Genomic DNA, 25,083 nt, shown 5'->3' with positions numbered 1-25,083 from the left:
AGGTGTATTCCATAAAGGTCAGGTGCATATTACAAATGCCACAGCTTGGCATGGGCTTAGAGTGGCAGACATGTGGGGATGCCAAGCTGCAAGAAAACCATAACAGTGCCATGGATGTGAATCAGGTGAATGGGGTTTTTGCCCCACTGAAGAAGCTGGAACCCCATAACCTGACTGGAGGCAGGGAAGTCCTTGGCCAGTGCCCGCCTCCCAAGATGAGAAACGGGTCTGAAGAAAGCTGTGCCTATGTTGGCATCACAGGCTCCTGCAAGGAGAGTTTGCTTAAACTGCGCGACTTTAACAGCTCCCATTACCCTAACTGATGAGCCCCATAAAGTTTATGGCTCTGAGTGTGCGGGAGCCATGCTAACAGTCCTTGCCATCTGGAAAAGATGGCTCCGTAGGGGCCATATGCCCCCACCCCACCCCCCATTGCCCTGCTACAGCAGGGAGGAGAATGCTGAGCCAGCACCTTAGAGAAAAATGCACCAGGCATTCAAACCCCCCTCTCCACATGCAGGGTGGCGGTGTCAGCATCCCCTCTCCTAGGGGCGGGGGGGCAAAAGAAAAGCAAAAGGGAGGAATTTGGCAAAGCTCATGATTTGGAGGCTGGGTGTTTTTCTCCCTGCCTAAATTGAGTGGGCCTGTTCACTGTAAGAGGTAGGGCCATCCCCCAGCTGCTTCTGTGTTTAGAACCAGACACAAAGACTTTGCATGAGGATTGCTACTGGGCAGATTTTAAGTACTGCAATAGATCAGCCTTTAGGCAGTGGGGACTTCTAAGGTGTATAAATTGAGACAAACAAATGCACAACACATGCTTTCCCCCTAAGGACCTTTCACTAGTAGGGCCGCCGAGGGAGGGGTGGGGGGAAGATGACAAAGCTGGCCTGCTCCTGTGCCTTTAACAGCAGCTTGATCTGCTAAAAATGAGCAAGTAAGGCTTTTGAAGGCATAGAGCTCAAGCAGATCAAACTTGATAAGGTTGTGTAGACGCAAACCTTTTGCAGCACGAAAACACCATTTTTCTCCATCCAGAATCATCCATGCTTGTCCTTGGCTGTGTGCACACAACATTTTATTCTACAAGCAATGGAGACTGAGTACTTCTTGTTGGTGGTTTTTTTTTTGCGCAGTCCACACACAGTTGAGATCTACTGCATGTTTCTGCCCTTGCAATGGGCCTCTTGAGGAATGGTTTTCATTCCAAAAATAAAAGCTCATTTCAGATGGATTCTGCATTATTCCTCAATGTGTCCATTTGAAAACAGGTAAAAATAGATGTAGGTGGCCCCAGTAATAAAGGGTGTGTCTACACCTGCCAATTAACATTGTGGGTAGGTGCATACCAAGAGCTACTTGTTCATTCAGCTGGGGCATGTGCAGGAAGGAAAAGACATAGATAATATAAGGTTTCTGAAATTTGGGACTCCAGCTGTTTTGGACTACAATTCCCATCATCCCTGACCGCCAGTCCTGCTAGCAAGGGATGATGGGACTAGTCCAAAAACAGCTGGAGACCCAACTTTGGGAAACCCTGATCTAATCAAAGGAAGGGGTTTCAAAGGCCTATCAAGTACAGTAATCACACTCACCTTTGTGGGTGGCAGGAATTACGGTAGAATAAATCTAGGATGAAAGAAGCATGGTGAGGATGATCATGAATGATTCCAGACAAGCACAAAACAACATATCTATTCCTAACATTTACTAAATTTAAGATTTTAGGGGGATCTGCCCCCCTACTCGTAACACTTTTAGAGGGACCTAGCCCCCCCCCCCAGCCACTGCCAAAACTCATCACAGTATGGTGCATACCCAGCAATAGATGGAGTTCTGCTGCTGCTGGTTGTTAGAAGGTGGAAGTTTAAGTCATATACATACAGAGGTATGTGTGTGTTTCCGCCCTGTACTATATCTTCTGGGTGGCTGCTTTTTATAATCTTTGAAATGTTTGCAAATTAATATACTGTTCTTGTTGTTGTTTTAAAAGAAACACTGATCTATACACTGTGAGCCACCTGGCCTGCTATTATTCGGGGGCTATTCTGTGAAAAAGCAGAACGAATGTGTGCGTTTTTTGCTTTAGACACAAATGTGCTCCAGTCTAGTGCAGGAGGACATCACTTTGGCCTTTTGCTCCAGGTGCCTTAAGTGCCAGCATTTTTAACTCCCCTTGCAAAGAAAGGCCGCTGCTTGCTGCCGTTTTTGAGTACATGCCCTCCAACAGTTCCAAGATGAAAACAGGGAGACTTGTAATCCCTCTTCTCAGTATCATTACGCGTTATACATTGCTGAAGGCTCTTCCTTGCTTGCTGCCCATTGTATTCATTTTACTCTGCCACAGCCTGTCCTGCATCAGCTTCTGAAGCAAGGTCTGGGAGCAAACTGACCAGAAGAGGTTCCTTAGCATAGTGAATCTCACAGTGGATCTGGCTGCAACTGCAACTCAGACTCAGCAGCATTTATTATATTCCGGCGTATAAGACGACTGGGCGTATAAGACAACCCCCAACTTTTGCAGTTAAAATATAGAGTTTGGGATATACTCGCCATATAAGAAATACGACCCGGCATATAAGACAACCCCCGACTTTTGAGAAGATTTTCCTGGGTTAAAAAGTAGTCTTATACGCAGGAATATACAGTACCTGGACAGGAACCTGGGGTAGGGAAATCGAAGACAAGCAAAGCTTGTTCTGCATGTATCTGCATATATGTGCACTGGAATAAAGTTGGATCATCACTCACTCAAGATATTTAGCTTCTAGAGACAATTTAGAGCACAGATGGAGAAACTGTCAGCCTCTGGCTGTTGCTGAACTCCAGACTCCCATCACCCCAGTCAGGATGGTTAATGGTCAGGGATGATTGGAGTTATAGCCCATCAGTATATTGAGTGTGGGCACAGGTTAGTCACTCCTTAGAGAGCCAACTTTAAACCTGCAAGAACTCTGGTGTTCCTTGGTGATCAGTGGAAACTTCCTTCACAGAACTAACAACAGGCTTTTTGAGGCTGAGTGGTGGTCATCAGGACCATGGTAGGGAAGGGAATGGTTAAACATGTGCAAACCTTGGCTATGATGCTAATCACCCACCCCTCTGCCTGCTTGCTGTTTATACTTTTTTTTTAAAGGTGGGGGGGATCCACGTTGTTTGCAGAGATGATATGGTGTTTGGTTTCAACAATTCTTAAAATTCATCCCTGGCAGGCAAAATAAGGACATCATTTTACAAGGGACAAATACCAATAAAAAGTGAACATCCCTGGAAAATAGGAACAGTGAAGGACCAAAATAGACCTGATATTAAATGCATCTTCACATTTAATATGCTGGTGTTTTTGTTTTTTTTTTGTTTTTTTTTTAAATGCAAATAGCTGCCATTTACAGGAGCTGACAGTTGTCAGGATTCCAGCTGGCAGGGAGGGAGAGTTTAACCCTTTCCTCCCATACTGTGGTCCTGCAGAAAATAACTCCTTTGAAGTTGCTATTTGCACTAGGAAGAAATCCCTCCATCAGCACCTTTGGGTGTCCCCCCCCCATTCAAATAACAGCCTTAAAGGAGTGCCCTTTTTGTCAGGACTGCAGCAGGAGAGGAGAAAGTGAACCCCCACCCTCTACCTATTGTGATCTTGAGAATGACTATCCCTTCTCCCTGGCCACTGCTCTTTGCATTTTTAGCTAGCATGCACATTAAATGCAAAGAGGCATTTTGCATCTTGTTTAGTTTGGTCCAGAGTATAAGTGCCCATTTCCTGGAGCAAGGACCAGATTCTAAAGTGGTTCAAACAAATACACTTTCCTTGTGAAGATGGAACCTGAAGTAGCCTGACCTTTAGGAATCGGTCAGGGGTGTGGGCCCGGCACCTTGAAAGAGGAGCCAAAGCCTCTGCTTGAAACCAGATTGTCTTGGTCCATCAGTGGCACTTGCCCAGGGCAGGATTTTTGGGCTGGCTTCATGCTCAGTGTGGGCATGAGCAGCGCTCAAGCAGCCATCCAGAATTCATGCAGCTCTCCATGCTTCAATGCCCCTGAATAGCCTCCGCTCACGCTCCTCTATTGTGCCCAGGGAGGGGGTGGTGTGGGAGCTTGGCATAGCTATTAATCCCAACAATGGGCCTTTAATTGGACTCTCCATTGCTCATACAGAAATGCTGGCACGTGCCAGTTAAGGAATGTCTGAGGCAGCGGCGAGTTCTGTGTATGCAAGGGGGAGTGGCTCCCCAGGGCTTTGAATGGCCTCTCCCTTGGGACGCAGCTGCACACCGATTCATGTTCCATTCATAAATGCAGGCCAAGCACACGTGTGTACATGCAGCTGGTGTGCACTGGAGCACATCCCTTTCACATGGGATGCACGCGGGCTTCTCTCCCTTTCAAGCATACATGCACATTTGTGCAAACACGATGTGGCCAGACAGGCACCTTGTAGGCCTGTGCAAGCTGTATCTGACTATTCCACTTAACATGCAAATTGAAATTGCCACAGGAACCCCTTTGCTCATACATTCACCCTTGCAAGCAATGCCCCCACATATTCAGCTGGATTGGGGGTATGTCTCTTTGGAGGTGGCTCCATAGTTTGGGGAAAACAGCAGATGAGGGCTTGGCAGGGTCTATTGTGCGTTCACTGGGCATAAAGTGCCACATTCTTCCACTGTGGGTGGGTGGTTGTGGAGGGGCAATGACTCAAAGAGCAGAGAGGCCTCGGCTTAGTCCGCTGCTACTGGACTCTGCAGGGTTGTGAGTCAACATTCTCAGGCCCTTTGTTGAAAGGTATTTATACCAGTTCCCTTTTGGAAGAGGAATGAAAAATCCAGATAATGTGGAGGAAAGTGTTTGCGCACAGGCCCGTGGGCTGTTCTTGTTTATGTTCTCAAGGATTGTTTGGTTTCACCCACACGGTCGCAACAACGGGGATATTGTGCTAGGCACTTCATATGTGTTATGCTTGGCAAAAGTAGGTCCCTTGTAATTGAAGTTTGCTGTCTGGGATGTGGGTAATTTGCTTCAGTGGATATGGGAGTGTAGTTTTTTGCACTGGCTTTTCTGATAAGATCTTGTTCCCCGCTTTAAGCTGTTGCGTCCTGCTCTGCAGGGCATCTACTTTCGATAATTGGTTCAAGTAAGTTAGGAGGTTGTTTTTTCCTCTCTCTTCTCCCCCCCCCCCCGTGTGTGTGTGTGTGTGTGTGTGTGAGAGAGAGAGAGAGAGAGAGAGAGAGAGAGAGAGAGAGAGAGAGAGAGATGGAGAGATTTCAGAAACTGGCCTGACTACATGGAGTTGGTTTGTGTGCATCTGTTCCATGCTTACAGGATACACTGAACACAGCAACAAGCTGTCTCTACAAATGTTTAAGTGTTTGTGTGAAAGAGTATACACTTGTTGATTTGTACAGTTGTATACACAGTTCCACACACTTCACACTCATCAAACATTCCATGTGAGTAACTGCATGAGTGTACAGATCATCTATTGTGTACACAAATTCTACACTCGTTAAACATAATGTGCAATACACACACACACCGAATGATGGGTAGTAGCTAGGAATCAGTGGCTAGAGGAAATAATACCCATTTGAAACAAATTCTGCTATTGTATTTTTATGGCTTGTTTCGTATGGTCATGATCCATGGTGGCTGCCGCCCATTGGGACTGGTAGGGTGGAAAGCAGGGAGCCCACAGTTTGTGGGTAAGAGCCAATGACAGGCAGAGCCAACTTAACTCTTGACTTGTCCCCATCCTCCCCCCTGCTGATTTCTACAAGGACTTTCCTCCCTTCCAGAGGGGAGTGACTGTGCACAGGGCCCGCCTCCCGCGTCTGCAGGGGGGGCATGGTCGGCCCCCTGCACTAGCCCCTCCCCGCCGCCGCATCATACCCCTCTGCCAGCCAATAAGGGTCACGGGGGGGGGGAGTCCAGCTCCGTTTAATCGTCACAACTTTTGGTATTGGCAGTTAGGCATTGGATTATTCAATATGTGATGTATCTGTGTTGTGTGTTGGAGGTCAGGTTAAGGCCATCACCTACCTCCTAGGGGTATCCCATTAAGGGGATCCGGCAGTCGTGGATCCCGTCCGATGCCCTACTGGGGTTAGGGCCATGGCACGACCCCCGATGACATCAGGGGAAGCTTCCAGTTGTATTTGCATCAACAAGCTCCTCCCACTGTTCGTTAACATTTAAGTGTCTCCACACCAGTCGGGTGGAGTCACGTGTTGTGTTCCCGTCCAATGCCTAAGCCAATACCACTCACGTGCTATAACCAATAAAGTTGTGGCCTTTATTTACCCATTAACCTAAAATCACATGTCCTTGTGTCTTATTTACTCCACGCGGGTGGCGGGTCATCGACGTGCAAGTACTGTTTGTAAAACTTGGCACTGCTGGGACTAAGGAGGAGGAAGCTGGCAGCCAAGGCCACCCCCAGGACTGGCTGAGGGTAGACCCAGGTGAGTGGGGCAGTGCCTCCTTCGCCCTAATGGATGACTAGCTTTCGCTAGTCATAATGGTCTGTATTGCAGTATGCTTATTTAGTTTTGTGTTTTGTTTTGCGTTTTGTGTTTCGTTTTATTTCGTTTTGTCACCCAGGGCGACAAACACATCACAGCTAAAAACAAAAAGTATTTGAAACATTTAAAAATAATTAAAAGCCTCTTAAAACAATAAAGACAGTAAAACATTAATCAAGATGAAAAACAGATTTAAAAAGAGATATAGCCAAGGCAGGGAGTTCCAGAGCACTGTCACCCTAACGCAATGACTCCTTGCAACCAAATGTGGAACGTGCATGGTGCAGCATTTGTAGAAGTTCAAGTTCTACAGACTGAGTAGATTGAGTATGTATGTGGTAAGGTGATCCCTTCAGAAAACTAGTCACAAGCCATTAAGAGATTTATGTACTGTATATTCCTGCGTATAAGACTACCTTTTAACCCAGGGAAATCTTCTCAAAAGTCGGGGGTCGTCTTATACCCCAGGTCGTATTTCTTATACGGTGAGTATATCCCAAACTCTATATTTTAACTGGAAAAGTTGGGGGTCGTCTTATACGCCCAGTCGTCTTATACACCGGAATATACGGGTACTAATAGTAACACCTTGTAGTTGAACTTGGCTTGGTAGCCAACTGGAATTCCGTGCAAATTCTTGAGCACAGATGTAGTATGCTGACAGACTCTTACACCTGTCAGCAATTGTGCTGCAGTATTCTGCAGTTTCTGCATCAAGCACAAGGGAAACCCTGCATAGAGTGCATTGCAGGAACCCAGTGCCTGAACCACTGTGGCTAGACTGTGAGGATTCCACCAAAAATGTCTGCAGTTGGCCTGCCACTACTGTCTTCACAACCTTCCCTCAAAAGCAGGTATTGGTGACTGGTTGGTAGTTAGTCCAGACTGTCGGTTCCAGAGTCGGCTTCTTTAGGAGGGCCCTTACCCCTCCTTTTTTCAAGGCAGCAGGGACCAGTCACTCACACAAGTAAGAGTTAACCATGCTCTAGACCCAACCAGTCAAACCCTGCTCTGTTAGATGTAATAAGCTGAATCTAATATGTGGCATGATTGGGGGGTGGCGGTGATATCAGAAGCTAATTTGTTAGCTACAGGGGGGGTGTTTCAGGAAGGTGCTGCATCTATGTATTGGGCAATGTGTGTGTTGTTTCTGAGCACTGGCCTGCCTACTTTCCCTTGTGAACCTGCCACAAACCCTGTGATGCAGATGGATACTCTAAAGACAAGGCCAATTCCAGTTCATTGGCCAGCACAGTGTCCCCTTTTGATGGGCTCTCCAGGGATAAAGTTGGTGCCTAGGAGCTCCGAGAGCCTGGAAGAACTCTGCCCGTCTCTCCCAGAGGGTTTGTCACCTTTCCCTTCTGATCAGAATGCTTGTCAGGCTGGCAGCATGATGGAGATGTCAGGCCCGACCTGGTGCTCCCCACCGTGGGAGAAGTCATCACCAAATGCTAATGCAAGCAGACGTTTGTTCCTAGCGGGACACAAAAGGACCTACCGGAGCCCATCTGCAAGATTGATTTAATGGAGACCAACCTCAGTCGGGTGGAACAACTGAGACGGACCTGGCAGGGCTGTCAGGCACAGGAACTCCACATGTAAGCTCGGGGCATTCCCTGTCAAGACCATGTGAGAGATGCACATTCATGTGCATGTTTGCACGCTGCAGCGCACTCTTGAGTGGCTAGCTGACGACATCAACTGGGTCTTTCCGCCACCATGTTCTCTGTGATTGTCTGTTCTGGGGCACTTTTAGTTGCTGAGTGATGGGCCTGTCAGCTTCTAGGGTGAGAACCAGCGCTTTAAGGCTGGAGCAGGTTATCTCCATAATTTGTGCTTACTTGGGCATCTCTGAAGAGCCAGTGCAGCGTGTCAGACTGAGATCGGGGAGACCTGAGTTCAAGTCCCCGTTCATCCAAAAAGCACACATGCTCACTGGGCGCCCTTGGGTCTCTTTCTCTCTCTTTTTCCTCTCTCTCCTCTCTTTCCTCTCTTTCTCTTCACATAAGGTATTGGGTTATTGTGAGGGTAAAATGGGGATAGCCCCTTGAGCTCCTCAGAGGAAGGGCAAGATACATGCATGGTAAATAAGTAAGTCTGCCACTGCTCACATGAATGGCAAGCATTTCCTCTTGGACTACTGACTTGGCCTAGTCCTGTCAGCCTGGACTAGCATATGAGCCCTCCCACTCCTCCAGCCTCTCAAGTAGAGATGCCTGGTGTTTTTCACTGAAGATTATCACTGTGACATGCAAGAGGATTGGCAAATAGTGCCTTACAAAATATTATCGTCCCTCCTGTGGTGGTGCTTCAACCTGCCTGTCCCTGCTCTACTACACCACTGGTTTCTACTGGCAAACTGAGGGCATGGTCACATTGTCGCTTATGCTGCATCCAGTGTGCTCCCACTGCTAATTTTTTAAGCATTAATGAGACATTAGCCACACTCCATATTGATCCTGTAGTTTCTTGATAAATGCTGCTGTTTGATGCACCCCCCCCCCCTTTCTCAAACCGGCTTCCATCCAGCTAGAAAACTGGATGTGGAGTAAATGGTAATCTGAATGTCTGAGGTATATAAGTGTGCATGCGCAGATCACAGCTTCATGGAGTTACAGAAGTGTTTGGTTTGCAGGGGTGAGGAAACTCAAAGGGTCCTGCACTTTGGGTGAAAGACAGCCCCACCCCTTGATGTGAACAACCCCGTGGAAATGCAGCTTGAAACACAGTGGGAGGAACTGACCTTGCTGTAGTATTTTAAGCTGCTAATGTGAACATACCCTGTATGCACTGCCCTACAGCCTTGAACTAGGGGATTCCAATGCTGGGATAAGATTATGCCTGCATGACTGGTTTGACCCCAGTGGCTCAGCCTTGGGAGGTCTGTTTAGTCATGAGCATTTATATGGTGGAGGCTTGTGCTGAGAATTTTGGCCTAAGCACATTGCAATGAAGTTGGCGGAGGATGGATGGACATCGTGCTGTGCCAGCTGCTATTTGCCTTGCAGAATGGCCACCTGCAGTGTGATCAAGGGAAGCCCAGCCAGGGTCATTTTGCAGCCACTAATTTTTCATTAATTTGATTCCATGGCAGCATCGGTTCATTAAACCCTTTGGGAGAAAATTGCTCATCATGCAGATTCACAAAAACAGCTGTTCACATCTGTGAAATGAAGCACGGATCTGGCAAAGAACAGGCTGAGGCAAAGATGCTCAATTGGTGCACTCTGCAACTTGCCTCCTCTCCCCATACACTTTTGGCCCTACCTGACCTTTAGTTGGCCTCGTCTCCTCTGAAGATGGGAAACACTTCTAAAATGGTACTGAGCTTTGTATTACACACAAGTTCCCTAGAGCACCTATCCTGAAGCCAATAACCTCTGTGCCTTAGACAACTTGCTTTAAACTTATTGTATAGTCACAAGCAGAATTTGCATCTTGTAAGTAAGGGTGAGAAGTCACAACAGAAACAGTAAAGGGCAAGGCAAGGCAAGTTGAGGAGAGCTGGCGTTTTAGATGCATTCCAAATATCACTGTCTTTCCCAGGATTGATTGCCCCAGATTGCTGCCATCATCTTGCTCTGTCCTCAAGAGTTTGCTAATGGATTAGAATCCCCAACTCCATGCTGTAGGGTGCGTTCTCAAAAATCGTTTAAATGTGGTTGCAAGGAGCAATACATAACAGTTTTATTAATTTATACATTATTAATTTGTAAATTAATGGCTTTCTGTTGCAGCTGCCTACGTCGAGGTTGACTATCAGAAAAATATGTCCCTGCTGAAAAATGTCATTGGGAGCAAGAGGCCTGGGCATGTTGTGGAACCACTTGCTTGAAGTATTATGCAAGATGCTACTGCACAATTTCTGGTGAAGCGGGGAGGGAGGTACACACACACACACCAAAAATTTTGTGATTTCCTACCTGATTGGGTTGTACTAAATGTGTGCCTAATAAACTTCCTTGATCTGTGTCTTTTTACACTACAATTGGTAATTAGGTCTAACCTCTTAAACATTAATTCCCTTTTTGTCTGAACAAACAAGGTGATCGGTGTGAGATTTCTCCACGCTTAGAAAGTGTGTAGCTTATTGTTGGTCTGCAATCCAGGACACAACTCCAGACCCTTAAGAGGCACAAGTTGCAGCAGAAACCCTGAGTCCATTCTAGCCTGCAAACTCAGTTGCTACCGACACCTGGAAATATGGTGCCAATTAATTTGGTTGCAGGGTGGGGCCTTGTCGCCTGGGAGCTTCAGTGCCTTTTCCTCATTTCAAGCACCAGAAGGGTTAATAATAGATGGCTTGTGCAGCTCTGCTTGTAATTACACCCACCCACCCACCCACACACACACACACACACACCACTGCAGAGCTGGCCCATGGAGTGTGAGACCCAGGAATTAGTTGTGACTGGGAAATTCAAGCTCCATGAGCATCCGACACCTGGTGATAAATGTGGCGGTAACATGTAGGTGGGAGGAAGAAAGAAAGAAAGAAAGAAAGAGGGGCTTCCCCATGCTTTGGGGGGGGGGAATTCTAGGAACAAGACTGCCAGTGACAGCCTTTGAGTATGACAGCACCCAGAGAGTGAGAAAGAGTCCTCTTCTTCCCTATTCTCACGTCTTTAGTGATACCTCGGTTTTAAATACTGTACCATAAATGTCCTTTATATGTCTGCATGCATCCAAATGCCTGCTGGTGGCATTAATTGCGCTGTCAAACCTGACCCAGGAGGCAGATTCGTACAGGCTCTTCAAGGGGTGCTTTCCATTCATTGTGACTTTTTAATTTGTGATCTGTGTTTGTTTGTTTCTGTTTCTGTCTCTCTCTCTGTGTGTGTGTGTGTGTGTGTAAGGAGAGAGAGAGAGAGGGAGACAAAACCCATAGTGAATATGAAGGCGATGAAAGGGTCACCTGTGTACTGACCTAAATGCTATTTTTTTGTGCATGACAACATGCAAATTTAGCACCAGAATCTGTGACAGCGTTCTTAAAAGGATGGCCGCCTCAACCTCTCGTTTGGTCTGACAAGGACATTGGGGTGAAAAATAAGCTTTCAACATGATCATGTGATTCTGCATCTGTCTTGTCCACAATGATACAAAAAAAAATCATTTATTATTTTAGTTCAGCTCAAGTCCTTGCTTCTTCATGTGGTCCTTGTTTCCTTAATCTGGAACTGGCATGCCCTCTTGATTGTTTTCTAAGGCTTTATTATTTCTGGCAGGGCTCCTGTGCTTTTAACAGCAACACAACAGACAAAAAATCAACAGGTAAAGATTATCAGCGAAAAGAGAAAAACCTGCTGACCCTCTGAATATCATTCAGCTGTTTAAAATAGACTAATCTTGCCCTGGGGTGTAGAGTTGGAGAAATGACAACTCTATTCTGGCTAACAGCAAGCGAGGTCTAAAGAAACATTAGCTCAGTTCCCTAATTTCATATCTAATTTCTTGAGAAACAGAGTTTTGATTCATCCCTCCCTTTGTATGGTAAGCCCGTACACAGACATCCATACCCCTCCCCTCCCACTAGTGTGGACAGGCAGTGGGCGACATGGAAACACATTGAGCTGTACTGCTGCCTACAATGTGCAAATGTGATTTGAAACACAGCGGGCAGGTGGAATTACCTTGCTGTGCCTCAAGCCTTAGGATACATGCACAGCCTCACTGGCCCTCAGCACTCTCTGCAGGCTGTATTCCTTTACACCCTGGAATATGTCATTGAACTCTGCGAATGCCTTTTGAATGGAGGCTGGAGAGGGGTGTACAAGGGGAGAGTGTGTGTATGCACTGTGCTTGTGAAAAGAAGGAACTGTGGCCCTGGAGTTGGAAAGAAAAGAAGTTCCCTGCCTGTGCTCCAAGGCTGCAGGAGTGGAATGAGCCACCCCATACTGTACTTTTAAAAATGTCCCACTGTTTGCACACTGACTACAACCATTGCTATCTTCACCCCCGCGTAGGGTTGCAGCCTCACAGCGCAATCTTGTACATGTCAACTCAGAGGTATACCCCATTGAGGTCAGCAGGGCTTACTTTCAGGGTTAAAACCTAAGGTTCCCGCTTGTCCGTCGGGTTTCCCCCTCGGCTGCTCCTCCTTCCTCCTCTCCCCGGGGGAATCAGCTTGCCTGAGGCCCCACGCCAGCCGGGCACCGTGCCATATGCAATCAAAACCCCCAGCCCGGAACAGTCATCAATCTTCCTTGGACGTGGGCCACACGCGGCCCTAAATAGATTTGATGGGGCAAAATATTCAAATTAATTTGGGATTGAGTGGTCGCCTCCCGAGCTGCTCCCCCCCCCCCCCGCTCCCGCTCCATGCATCACCCGGCCGCGGCCCCAATCTGAGCCTCAGAGCAGCTGGGATAAATCACCCGCCGCCTCCGTTTAGCACGGCGCTGATTGCCGGTGCTGGCTCACCGGGGAAATCAGGTGAGTGCCCCGCGCGCTCCCGCGGTCTCGCCGGCGTTTAGGCGAGATTTATTTATTTGATTTTCCTGGCGCGGGGTTGCTTCCCCCTCAAAAGGCCTCCGGGGAATGGCAGGCCTCGCAATATTAATGTCGGCTAGGACGCCGCCTCATTAAAGTGTCAGGCGGCAGTAACTCCTGTCGTGCTTATCACTCCCTCGGGAGGCCGAGCTGGCCGCCGGAGGGAGCCGCCCTGCGGGCTCTAGCCGCAAGTGGACTGACGGGCCTGCGGGAGCGAAGTTGGGGGAAACGTGGGAAACGCCACGCAGCTCGAGACAAACGCGCCGCGCCGTGGCACCCACCCATACGGGCGCCCCGTGAACTGTGGTAGGTCCATCTCTAAAAGGAAGGGTGCTGGGGTTTATCCCTGACGCTGTGCCCCTAACTCTTATACTGTACCGGATGAATAGGAACGCGTTGTGACTGAAAGGAAAGGAATGCACTCTGCACATGTTCAGAGGGCGTTCTTTATTATGACTTCGAATTAACTGGAAAGGAAAAGAAACGCCCCAGAACTGCCGCCTGGCAGCATTGATGTGAGAGGACAGGAATAAGTTGAGAGAATAAGCCGCAAAGGAGAGATGAGCCTCTCGGCCCATAGGCTACTCCCGTTAGTCACCCTTTGTGAAACTGCCCCCTTTTTTGGAATAAAGTAGCATTTCAAAGAGAGGGAGCAATTCTCCTCAAAAGGATCTCTCTGAATTTATAAGGAGGCAAAAATAGATGTTGTGCAGTTAGGACAAGGTTTACCTCAAGGAGGAAGCTGCTGCACTTTAGCGGGGGGGGGGGGAGAAGGGAGATGTTATGGACAGTCTGCACCTACCGGTAAGACCCTAAACTTGCCTGTAAGCTGTTCTTTCACTGTTTGTGCGCAAATGGGAATGATTTTAACCGTTGGGTAGAAAATGGAAGAAAGTCATTTTAAAATCAAATGTAGGTTCTGGTGAATGTATGTATTGCATTGGAATGACAAGGGAAATTCAAAAACCAAGATGCAAAAAACATCAATGACAATGGCCTATATATTATGCGTTTGTAGGCTCAAATATTAAAGACAAGAAATGCTGCAGCCTCTAGAATCTAAAATGGAGAAATGAGGTATGAACAGTGCTCCCTAACCTTTTTTGAGCCCGTGGGCACAGTTGGGATTTTGAAGCGTGTGTGCTGTCACAGAACGGCTGCCATGGGGAGAGGGGCGAGGAGGTATGACCAAAGGGTGGCTGTGATGGGCATGGTCAATTGGAAAACAGTTTCCACATAAAGCAATCTAGAGAGGGTAAAAGACAAGTAACTTGCCAAGAAATTACTATGAAGCAAAGATAGGGTCAGGACAGCCCCCAGGCACAAAAGCACTTCCTTGACTGCCCATTAATAGGAAGATTACCTACAAATCAATTCCCCCCCCCCTACACACTCTAGACTGCAAACACACACACACACACCCCAACTCGCCACACCTGAAAGTCCCATTCTCTTTACTTTCTTTCCCCACCCACCTCATTGGGTTGACCCCCCCCTTTCCTGTCCCCCAACTCCCTGGCCACTCCACCATTACCCCCACTCCCACACCCATGTTTGCCAGGCAGCAGTGAAGGAGTTTTTGAAAACAAAACAACTGCTTTGCCAGGCAGTTTGGGTGCTTGGGGCCCAGAAACATTCTGTGGAAATAAAGGTGTCAGGTGGCTTAATAAGGGAGGGAGGGAGGACCTCATGGGTACTGAGTGAGATGTCTGTAGATGCTGCATGAGGGGACCCCGGAGTCTGAGCTTTATCATGAGATGCAAGAACACTGTCACTTTTTCTGGACTGCAAACTTTTAAAGGCATATTGAATTCACCTTCCAATAGAATGTGTGCATAGACAGTCTTGCACAACTACACAACTGTTGCATTGTGTCCTTGTACTCTACTTGGCTTCATTTGCATTTCAGATTCCCACCTCACTCCCGCCTTTCTGGCTTATCTGTTGTGGGATGGTTCTGTTTTGGAGTGGCATATGTGCACAATATTGCAAGGATTAATTGTTAGAGGGGTGTTTGCTTCTATTTTAAACCAAATTCCTAATTGCTGCCGCCGCCGCCAGCTCTTGAGGAGTTTGCACAGGGGAAAATAAGCATTTCACATTCTTGGGGGCCACCAGTTTTCCAGGTGCTTCAAGCAACCAGTGTTTGGTGTTCTTTCAGCCCTTTGTAGGAAGGCCATTGGGCCCGTTATTAGGTGCTAACCAACCAGGGTTGTAAGTCTGACTCCAACAGAACTGTCTTGAGCAAGGCTGAGTTGAGTTGAGAGGCTTGTTCTCTCCCTTCTGCCCCCCACTCTCTCTGGGAGATTCACTGTATATAACCCACAGACAATACACCTTGCAGCTTGCATGAAACATGCTGTAATCATTTTTTCCCAAGGCTTTCTCCACCTCCCGTGAAGGCTTGAGATGTGTATGCGTATGATATATGTGAAAGCTGTGATTCTCAGGACTTTAGCACAAGCCCGGGAGCCACTAAAAAGTATTGGACAATAGATAGATGTCGAGAGAAATGGTTTAAAGACCCGCAGAGTGCGAGGTTGCATCCTCTGGGCTGCATGGCTAATACTAGTGCTATCTAACCAAATTTTTATGACAAAAGCCCCTACCTCACCTGCCAGCAGCAAGGGCCTTGTGGAGATATATAACTTTATTTTGTTTGTTTGCTTCTTTTTTTTTGAGCAGCTGCAGGTGGAAATTTCATCAGATGCCCTTCCCCTCCCCTCCCCTTTTGCATTTTGATTAGGTTGAGGCACACAATCTTTGTGTTTGTGTGTGTGTTTCTACTTAACTGAATATTGTTATTCAGTTAGGGAGTGTGTGTGCCTATGGACACACTATGGACACAGCTGTGCTTATGGACCAGGGGTGGGAATTATAAGCTGTGCTTATGGACCAGGGGTGGGAATGAAATGTCTGTGCTAAGGACATGGGTGTCCCCTTGTGATTTGGACATAAATTTATATCCTGGATCCTGTGCATGCTAACACACAGCTGTGTGATCCCATCACCCGCTCTGAGCTGGAGGGCTCTCTCCTACCCTGTTCCTCTCCCCCTACGCTCTGCTTCGCATTCCCTCCATCCCCCCCACCGACCAACATTCACTCCCTTGAAAAGGGCCCATTTGCATTTTGATACATTCCTGACCTGCCTTTCATTTCCTGGGCAGGCGGCTCTGATTAATCATGTTCACCGGGGCGCACAAAGCCACGTGGCGCGTCAGACCCACTTGTAGTTGGGACCTGTGATTTGGGCACAGCTTGGCAGCTCTGGCAAAACTGCACTCTTAAGAGCAACCGGAGTCAGGGTTTTCTCAAGAGGTTGACAGGATAGCAGAAACATGCAAGCTGGTGGTGCTATGATGCAAAGAGGATCTCCTCCCTCTTTTTCTCTTAAGCAGCCTAAAATGGGAAGAGCCAGTTCAGGGCCTCTATGGAACAAGGAGAATCTAGATTTTCCTGATTGGGACATGAGCAGAGGGAAAATGGCTTGGAGAGGGACAGGACAGTGCCTGTCTTAGAATCTCCTAGTTGCAGTTAAGTGAGTGTGTTATCCTCTGCTTTAACACCTGAAGTGAGTTCAGAAGTTGTCTACATACCGGTATGTCCGGGATGGGGAACTTGGGGACCTCCAGATGTTGCAGGACTGCAGACTGCAGTTCCCACCATCCCTGACCATTGGCCATGCTGGCTGGGAATGAGTTGTGAGTCCAACGATATCTGGTCATATGTTCACCATCCCTGGTGTATGTGCTCATGCATTGCCCATGGCTCTCCAGCTGTCAAAAGTAGCATTGTATGGAACAGAGGAAAAAGTGACAGGGAGGGTGTGTGGCTCAGGAGAGTGTGTGGATTGGAGAGAGCCCTGAGTGCCAGATAGAAAAGCCTGAAGGGCCACATTTGGCCCCCAATCCCTGCAGTAAGGGCACTAAGAACAACAAATGAAATCCAGTTTGTCTTGCCAGTGCTTATTGATTAACAGCTTGTGGAGATGGTGGCCCGGGTGCAGTTCCCTGCTGAAGTACAATGTCTGTACTGGCATTCTGCCATCTTTTGAAGACATGCCTGTTTACAGTGACATTCCCTTGATCTCTTGACCTGCATCTCCTTTTTTAATTATTGTGTTGTTGTTTAAAAATATTTTTATTGGTTTTTCCATGTATACATCCTCTAACAATATTTCTCTAACAATTTTCCATATTTTCCCCCTCCTCTTAATTATTGTGTTGTTTTAATGGTGTAGTTTTATTGCATGTTTTAATTATGGATGTTTATATTTTAACTCTTGTGTAATTGGTTTTTATACTTGTAAGTCAATTTTGCATAAAAGTGGTATATAAATTGATAAACAATACTAAGTTCAGTACAGCCTTACCATGAAGTAAGGACAACTGAATTTAATAGGCCTTAAACTAGGATTGCACTTTAAGGTACAGCACGTTGTAAATGTACATCGTCCAGTGCAGCAGGAGAATCGAAGGGTGCAGTTATAATCTCTTTTTGGGTAGCGAGCAAAAGGGAAATGAAGGGAATGTCGAGGGTAATGAAAAGTAGGAGGAAGAATGGAAGAGGAGACTTTTAGTTGGATCGAGGGGTTGAGTTGTCAAGAATCACTAAGGGCAAAATTCTAAAGAAGTGGGAAAGCTTCAATTTTTTTACTAACCTCACTATCAGCACATTCCCTTTTATTCCAATAACAATTTGTTCGTAATGAGGAATCCTCAAAAGTTCTATGGGGAGCCCCATGCGTGTTGATATTTTGCTGCAGTTCTTAGATGTTGGTACCTGCTGTAAATTCAAGAGACTTTGACCAAAGCATGTGTGCATGCAGTGCTTGGGTCCCCCCCCTTCCCTTTTGCTTGCTTTCTGATATTATGTGTTAAACAAATTCCCAGGTATTTTTAGTTTGAATCTAGACCGGTTGCATGCAATGTAGTCTTTTGTGGGGAGGGGGTTCACCATGGGTCTGGTTCCAGTTTCCCCAGTTTGCATTTTAAATCCAGGTTTAGTCTTTGCCAGTAGTCTCTTTAAATTTGCATAGATTTCCATGGAAAACCAGATGCAGATTTATGCAAATCGGCACCGAACATTCACATGAAATCTGTAGCTGTGGATCCATGTGGGGTGGGTGAGGAAAGGAGCAGCAGAACATTGTGTGGGAGGGAACGGGAATTCCACCAATGAATGTGGATCATCCACGGTTCCAGGCGTAGTGCGGGACCAGTTATCGTTAGTGCCAACATTATTACCATACGAATTGCATCGAATACTTTTCTGCTGCGCTGAGGAGTTAACGCTTGTGGTTGCCACATTGTTCCCTGTGCTGCGTGCTCCAATAACCCATCTGTGCGCTTTACTGCACACTTAGCTGGAAAATTATCCAGCTGCTGCATATCCTTTCCCTGCAAACCCCCTGGGAGAGGGGTTGTCATCACTGTGCAGCTGGGGGAGGTCGTAGCAACAGCAGTTAAAGAGATGGCAACAACCTGAACAGGGTTGGAAAGGTAAACAGGGGCAGCCCTGAAGAAGTAGAAGAAGAAAGGCCAAGGAAGCAAAAAGAGACTCAAACCAGTGGCTCAAGGAGTGCCTATTAAATGGAAATGCCCAATATGTTTTGACAAATATAGTTACTTCCACACTAGCCATTCTCTCTGGAAATGCCATTCCTTTCTTGCTCACCTTCTATTGAGCATCAATGATGTCTTCTCATCCCATAGCATTCCAGTGTTTTTCTGTAATGCTCAGCTGTGTTTTTTAGACCTGATTTTCTGTGTTTGGTGTGGAGGAAGGGTAACAAAATCCAATTTGAATGTGGACTAGCAAAGCATTATTAAGTTTCTTCTGGTCCCCTTTGCCTTTAGACATTTCTGGTTTGCATGTTAAAACCCCTTTTGTTGCTTCCTGATGAACATGCATGGAAGTGGGTGGGTAGGATTAGTGATAGGCCTTCGCTGTTGGGGAAAGGAATTGCTAGATTATAATGCTTATCTGGAACGCCTGTTTTTGGTTCAGCTTTCAGCAAATATTGTTTATTTAATTGTATGGATGGCATTTGTAAATTGCCCCATAACAAAGTTCTTTGGGCAGCTTACTGTAAACAAATAAGAAAACAAGACACAGAACTATAAAAGCATAAGCAAAATAAATACAAGAAAACACAACACATTGAAACCCCAAGGTTAAAAGATTTTTTAAAAGTGAGAGGCTATGTCAGTAAAAGACATAATCAGAAAAGGAATTTCCTTTGTAGGGTTAAAGGACTCAAGTGTGGAAGAGGATTCTAGTGTGGAAGCAACCTATTCTGTCTTCATGTATAACAGTTTTATATGTTCTCCTATTTCAATAGCGTGCTGTCTGAGTTGTAGTTTCCGAAAGGATTCTCTTTTATTGAGGATTCATAGACAACAGCTGCCCCAGGATGAAAGTGGGCATTTTGAATTAATTTTATCACTTGACAGCAGCCTGAAGTTCACCTTCTGTAGAGGCTCACATTTTCAATCTGTTTTGGAAGTGGGATTCGATTCCCAGACAGTTGCATCCTTCTGAGGGGTCTGTCTGCCCCTGATCTCTAAACTGCAGTCAAGTATGGCTCCATTTTACAGTCTACTTTTCCCTCCTGCTACAAGGTCCCATCATAAACCTTCCTCCAGCATCCCTCCAGCCATCTAGTCCCATTATCCATTTTCTTCCTGAGTACGTATTTGCAATGGCTCTGACAAGCTATGTTCCCATCCACACTCTCTACAATTCTGGACAGTTCCTCGTGGTATCAGGACCATGGGCGCATGGTACTCAATGAAAAAAGGTGCCTGTGCTAAATTTGGTGAATTGTGTATCATCATCATTATCATGCAGCTCTCCTGAGTTAGATAGAAAAAATGGACACACACACTCCTGCCTAGCATTTTGTAACTGTCCTCCCATCATGAGAACAAGCAACATGGAGTTGGGCCTTGCACTATAAGTCTGTTGGAGCTGTGTGAAGATTCCAATAGAGTCAAACGTTCAGCACAGCCTCTGCATGGTTGTTCTCTCCAATATTTAATCTAGATGTGCTAATTGATTATTTAATTTTTTGGGGGTGGAACCTCTTACATTTTCCACCAAACCACTTCTCTATTTTGCTATTCTTTGTGTAGGGTCACTGGAGCACACTTGAGTCCCCAAGCATTTTAGTTTCCTGCTATGGCCTCTCCTTTTCCATCTCTCTGTCTCATAAGCTCACAGCCTGATGCTAACTGTAAAACATTTGTTGTTGTTGTTGTTTAGTCGTGTCCGACTCTTCGTGACCCCGTGGACCATAGCACGCCAGGCACTCCTGTCTTCCACTGCCTCCCGCAGTTTGGTCACACTCATGGTCAAACTCTGTAAAACATAGAATGCATAATAAGACAGGAATAGCAGACATAAAAAGAGGGGCGAGTACAGCACACTGGGGAGAGGCTGGAAAAATTCACGGCTAAGGGCACATTTCAGTGCTAGGGCAAGAAGGCAATGGGAGCTGAAGCAGCATATTATCTGCTCTGGTCAGCTCAAGGCAGAAAGGAGACTTGGTCGCTAGCATGTAGCAAAGTCACTTGCAAACACCAGAGCCCTGCGCCTCATGGACAGAGGAAGGATAGGGACCCCTGTGGCTGAAAATACATCCACGTAACCTTTGACTGGTTCAGGGAGGGTTAGGGAGGTGCCCAGTTTGAGAGATCCAAGTCTTGTCTTCAACTTGAAGCGGTGACTGCCTCCCTACATAGGATGTGCAGATGTGATGGAGACCTAAGGCAGACCTCTATACATGGATATAGTCAGTTGAGCAAGGAAGTTGCCCAAATTTCTCTCTCATCTACTTTTAGAATGTGTTTTGACTGGGCTCAGAACCTTTTGATTTAAATGTCAGTGTAGGGCTCAATAGAGCTATCTGTCATCTATTTTTTCAAAGGCTTCTTGCCCTGTCAGCTTTAAGGCAGCTGTGGATCCATGTTGTCATGCACACAAGCCAAGGTGATAAGCATTTGTTAGTACTACTGGCTGCTATTGGTTTAGAGAGTGTGAAGGCATGTGCATGCCTATGCTTCCAGGCATTGCGACACTCTCTGACTGCCACACCCTTATTTACAGTCAGTCCTCAGCTGCCAGGACAATGTCATCTCTGCGCCAAGGTGAATTAACACTGTGGAACATGATACTGAACATAAATCGCACCATCTCCCAGTCCTTTGGAACGTCCAAGTGTGCTGACGTGATCCATGCTTATCTATAAACCTGTCCCTATGGGTCATTGCCACAGCCAGTAGAACTGGGGATTTGACACTTGGTCCTCCAGCAGTTATTACCCGGAACAATTTAAGGATGTCTGCTATGGCTTGGAGGCGCTCTAAGCCTCTGAGAGCAAGAAGTGGCTAATTGTGCAACTCTGAGATTCTCCTGCCCTCTGAAGTGTCAGGCATTGCCCACTCACTTCCTACCTCCCATTTCAAGTACAATGATTCCTAAAAGGTGGGTTGCTTTTTAGTTTTCCTCAGAGGACAAAATTGCCAATAATCGGGGATGATGGGAGTTGTAGTTCAGCAACATCTGGAAAGCCACACTACGTTGCCTATCCCTGCGTTAAAAGTAACTGTCAGTCATGTTCCCGAGCCATAGTGGGCAAGGCCTTGGCTGTTTCCTTTTGTTCCTCTCCCCTTGCCCACAACTGGCCACACACATGCAAAAACTGAGATCCTTGTGAGTAGCTTCCTTCCACACTCCCAGACCATAAGTGCTGTGATTCTCTGAGACCCCACTGCGTTCTCTGGGAACACGCAAACGGCACACACTGATTTTTATTCCACATTAACATAGCTCCTTAAATGTTCCAAGTGCAGTAAAAAGCACAGCTAATTTTCCCAGAGCTATTTTTTAAAGCTCCTCATTACTCTTAATTGTCCAAACTTCTTTTCTTTTCTCTCTGATTAAAAGCAGATTTTAAAAGAGCGATTCAGCACCACAGCAGTTTCAGAGTCAAATGAAGCCAGCCCCCTCCTCAGTTATTAATAACCCTAGTGCTGCTTTTCCCTCAGGTGTTGCTGGTAAAAGCTCTCAAAGAGTAGGAGGTGACAGCAGCTATCTATCCATCTACAGCGGTGCCAAAGCGTTGTCAAAAAATCCGAGGTAAAAATATGTAAAGGACACCTTTACACAAAGGAGGTCTGTTTTCAGGAGGGAAACAAAGGAGAAGTTGGAGGGAACAAACTACTTACTGCCACAAGATGCAGCCTGATCTTACCGTAGAGCCCTTGCTCTTACTGTTTAGCCTCAGGTCTGCCCGTAATGGGTAAATGCAGCTAAGGGGGGCTAAGAAGCCTGAGTGAATTGGATCTTAATCCTTTAGGGTAGCTTGCCGCTTCTTGTCATCTCTTTTTATCCAGAGTTTGATGAGATTGTTCGTATTTGCTGTATTTATGCCACACCATTCACCGGGTTACCTACAAGAATGCGAGGCGTCTGTGTGCGCCAGGGGAGGGGAACCTTTTGCAGCCTAATGGACAGCCACCTGGGGTGGGCCTGCCAGTGGTGCGTGGGCCGGAGACAAAAGTGGGCAAAGCAACCAACGCGACTCCTAAATTTGTACAGTAATCTACATTCTAAACCCACCTCCACCTCCATTCTGGCAGGCAAGAAACATGATCTTCATTCAAGGACATGTTCCAAAAGGGCAGAAGCACTTGAGGAGGGCAGGCAGTAGGACTGGTGAGTCACATTGCTTGGGAAGTCTCAAGGGCTGAATAGAGAGACCTTGGGGCAGCTTTTGGCCCACAGGCCAGAGGTTGCCCACTCCTCTGACTTTGGCCACAGCAGGATCTTTGGGTTTTCTCCCTTTTAGAAATAGGCAATAAAAACTTGTATTTTAGAGCAGTGGTGAGGGACCTGTGACCTTCCAGATAATGTTGGACAACAGCTCTTCCCATCTCTGGCCATGTTGGCAGGAGCTGAAGGGAGTTGGGAGTCCCATCACTATCTGGAAAGCCACTGGTTCTCCCATCCTTCAGAATATACACTCTGCATCACTGTAATGTGTCAAGGTTTTTGGCACCAGGGCTTAATATTTGAATTTCTAAGGCAAATGCAAAACTGTATAGGAAACAATTGCTACACACCTATACTACTTCTAGTGACAATTAATATACACAAATATTCCCTAAGCTAGAATCGTGTAACAAGCAGCATCCCAGAGAGATGTGATGTGCCTGTTATAAAAAATCTGATTTGTCCAGAACCCAGGCCTGGCCCTTAGCAAAACTTCCTATTTTTAAAATGCCTCCCCCTGCCTGGGTTGAGGGCCAGTGATAATGTAGCTTAAGAGTTTTCAACCAGTTTTTCTTGACAAAAGTGAGGTGTTTTTTTGAACTTTATCACAGGCAGTTAAGTATAACAATGATAACAGACTTCGGAATATGTATTCTCCTTCCCAGCCGAGCTTCGGCAGGGCTCAGATTGTGCAGAAGGCTTTGTACAACTTCCTCAGAAGGAACAGACTCATTAATTAGGTAATCAGCGTTCTTTCTCTGGCCATCATGAAACGCTTATCAGGCTGGCCTTTTTGTCGTTCAAGGACTTGATGCTCTCATACCAGGAAGTGGGCAATTTTCAGGAGACAAAACTCCTGGGTTGTAACAGGGTTCTCTGTGGGATGGAAGGCTACCTTTCAGATGCAGATTGTTATGCTTGGAGTTTTAATGCTCTCTTGGCTTACTGCTCTGAAAATTGCACACCTGGCCACTGAACGAAGGAAGTGCCACAGATGCTCTTCAGTTTTATAATAGTGGTTGTATATAAGAGCTCCGGAGAGGACTCTTTTATGAAGCAGGAGAAGGCGGTAGAGGAGGAAGCAGGGGCTGAGAGTGAAGCTTAGGCTACATTTCCCCAACCTGGTGCCCTCTAGGTGATTTCGGTTACAGTTCCCATCAACCCTAGCCAGCGTAGGAGTTGTAGTTCAAAGCATCTGGAGGGTACCAGGTTGGGAAAGGCAGGCCCTAGACCTTCACTGTTACAATCCAGGTCTCAATTTTCCAGGTTTACAGCCTAATCATGGGTGTTTACTCCAAAGTACACCCCATTGTGTCTCCTAAGTCGTTCTGCAGAGGATTGCAGCCTTTATTACCAGCATAACTTGCTTTTGGAGAAATGGGCAGATCCAGATTGGGGGGTGTTTGGAAAGGGGGCACTTTTCTGAGCAGAACCTGCGCAGTGGCTCGATGCAGTTAATGAGGACTTCTAACATAGGTAGGCAGAGCAAAGGGGTTGAATGGATGGCTTCTCTGAATTCTTTCTGCCCTTGAAGAACTTGACTGTTTGACATACTGGTGTCTTCTGGCTCAGGCTGAAAGAGGAGGAGGAGGGAGGCACTGGGCTCCTTTACAAAGCATATGCGCACTTGGCGGCAAGTGCTGGGGAAAGCAAGAGCTAGATTCCCTTCTGGGTAGCTTGAAGGCCTCCTGGTTTCCTGCAGGCCTCTGTTGGGACCAGCGGCATGGTGAGGCTGATTCTTTAGCAAGGCTCCTTCCATGATCCCTAGCCAGCTCTGGCTGTTATCAGCCTTGCCCAGCTGCCAGCAGCACCATAGGCTGTGCTTTGGGGGATTCACTGACGCCCTGACCTTGGGATAATCTTCAGAAGGATTAAGAGCTTATACATATCGGTGTAATTGGCGGACTCTTTCCTTTTGCCTCAGCAAAGTGGCTGGCCAGACTGCAAGCTCCCTTTGGGCAAGCCTTTTCATTCCTTCTGGGGGTGGAGGCTGCTCCCAGAAATGCACCCTTCCCCTGTGGGCACCTTGCAGCTTATGCCATGCATTTGGGGGGGGGGGAACCAAACAAAGGAATGGCTAGCAGCAGCTGCCCAAGCACAAGGCCTGAGCTTTTGAGAAGTTGGGATTGCTAGCTCCTGCAAACAGCATCCTTGTACTCCAGCACACCCCAATCCCTCAACCACAACGGCTATCTTGATCCTTTGACTTTGCAGGTTCACCAACCATTGCCCACTTGCATTTCTCCATTTAAATAGATGAGGTGTATTTGTGCATATTTCAAGGGATGGAAGGGGAAG

General features: G+C 46.7%; 1 long non-coding RNA gene across 1 annotated transcript in view; it reads left to right on the top strand.

Moving 5' to 3' along the window:
* Positions 1-12,855: 12,855 nt before the first annotated feature.
* Positions 12,856-25,083, top strand: part of LOC132592558 (uncharacterized) — a 38,829-nt gene continuing 26,601 nt past the window's right edge. Inside the window, exons 1-2 of the long non-coding RNA XR_009558055.1 lie at positions 12,856-12,949; positions 14,025-14,083. This is a non-coding gene — a long non-coding RNA (uncharacterized LOC132592558). The remainder of the gene's footprint in view (positions 12,950-14,024; positions 14,084-25,083) is intronic.

The sequence above is a fragment of the Zootoca vivipara genome, chromosome 1 (genome assembly GCF_963506605.1).
Source record: "Zootoca vivipara chromosome 1, rZooViv1.1, whole genome shotgun sequence".
Taxonomy (NCBI): Eukaryota; Metazoa; Chordata; class Lepidosauria; order Squamata; family Lacertidae; genus Zootoca; species Zootoca vivipara.
The sequence above is the reverse complement of the archived record's forward strand: the minus strand, read 5'-3'. Positions and strand labels throughout refer to the sequence as shown.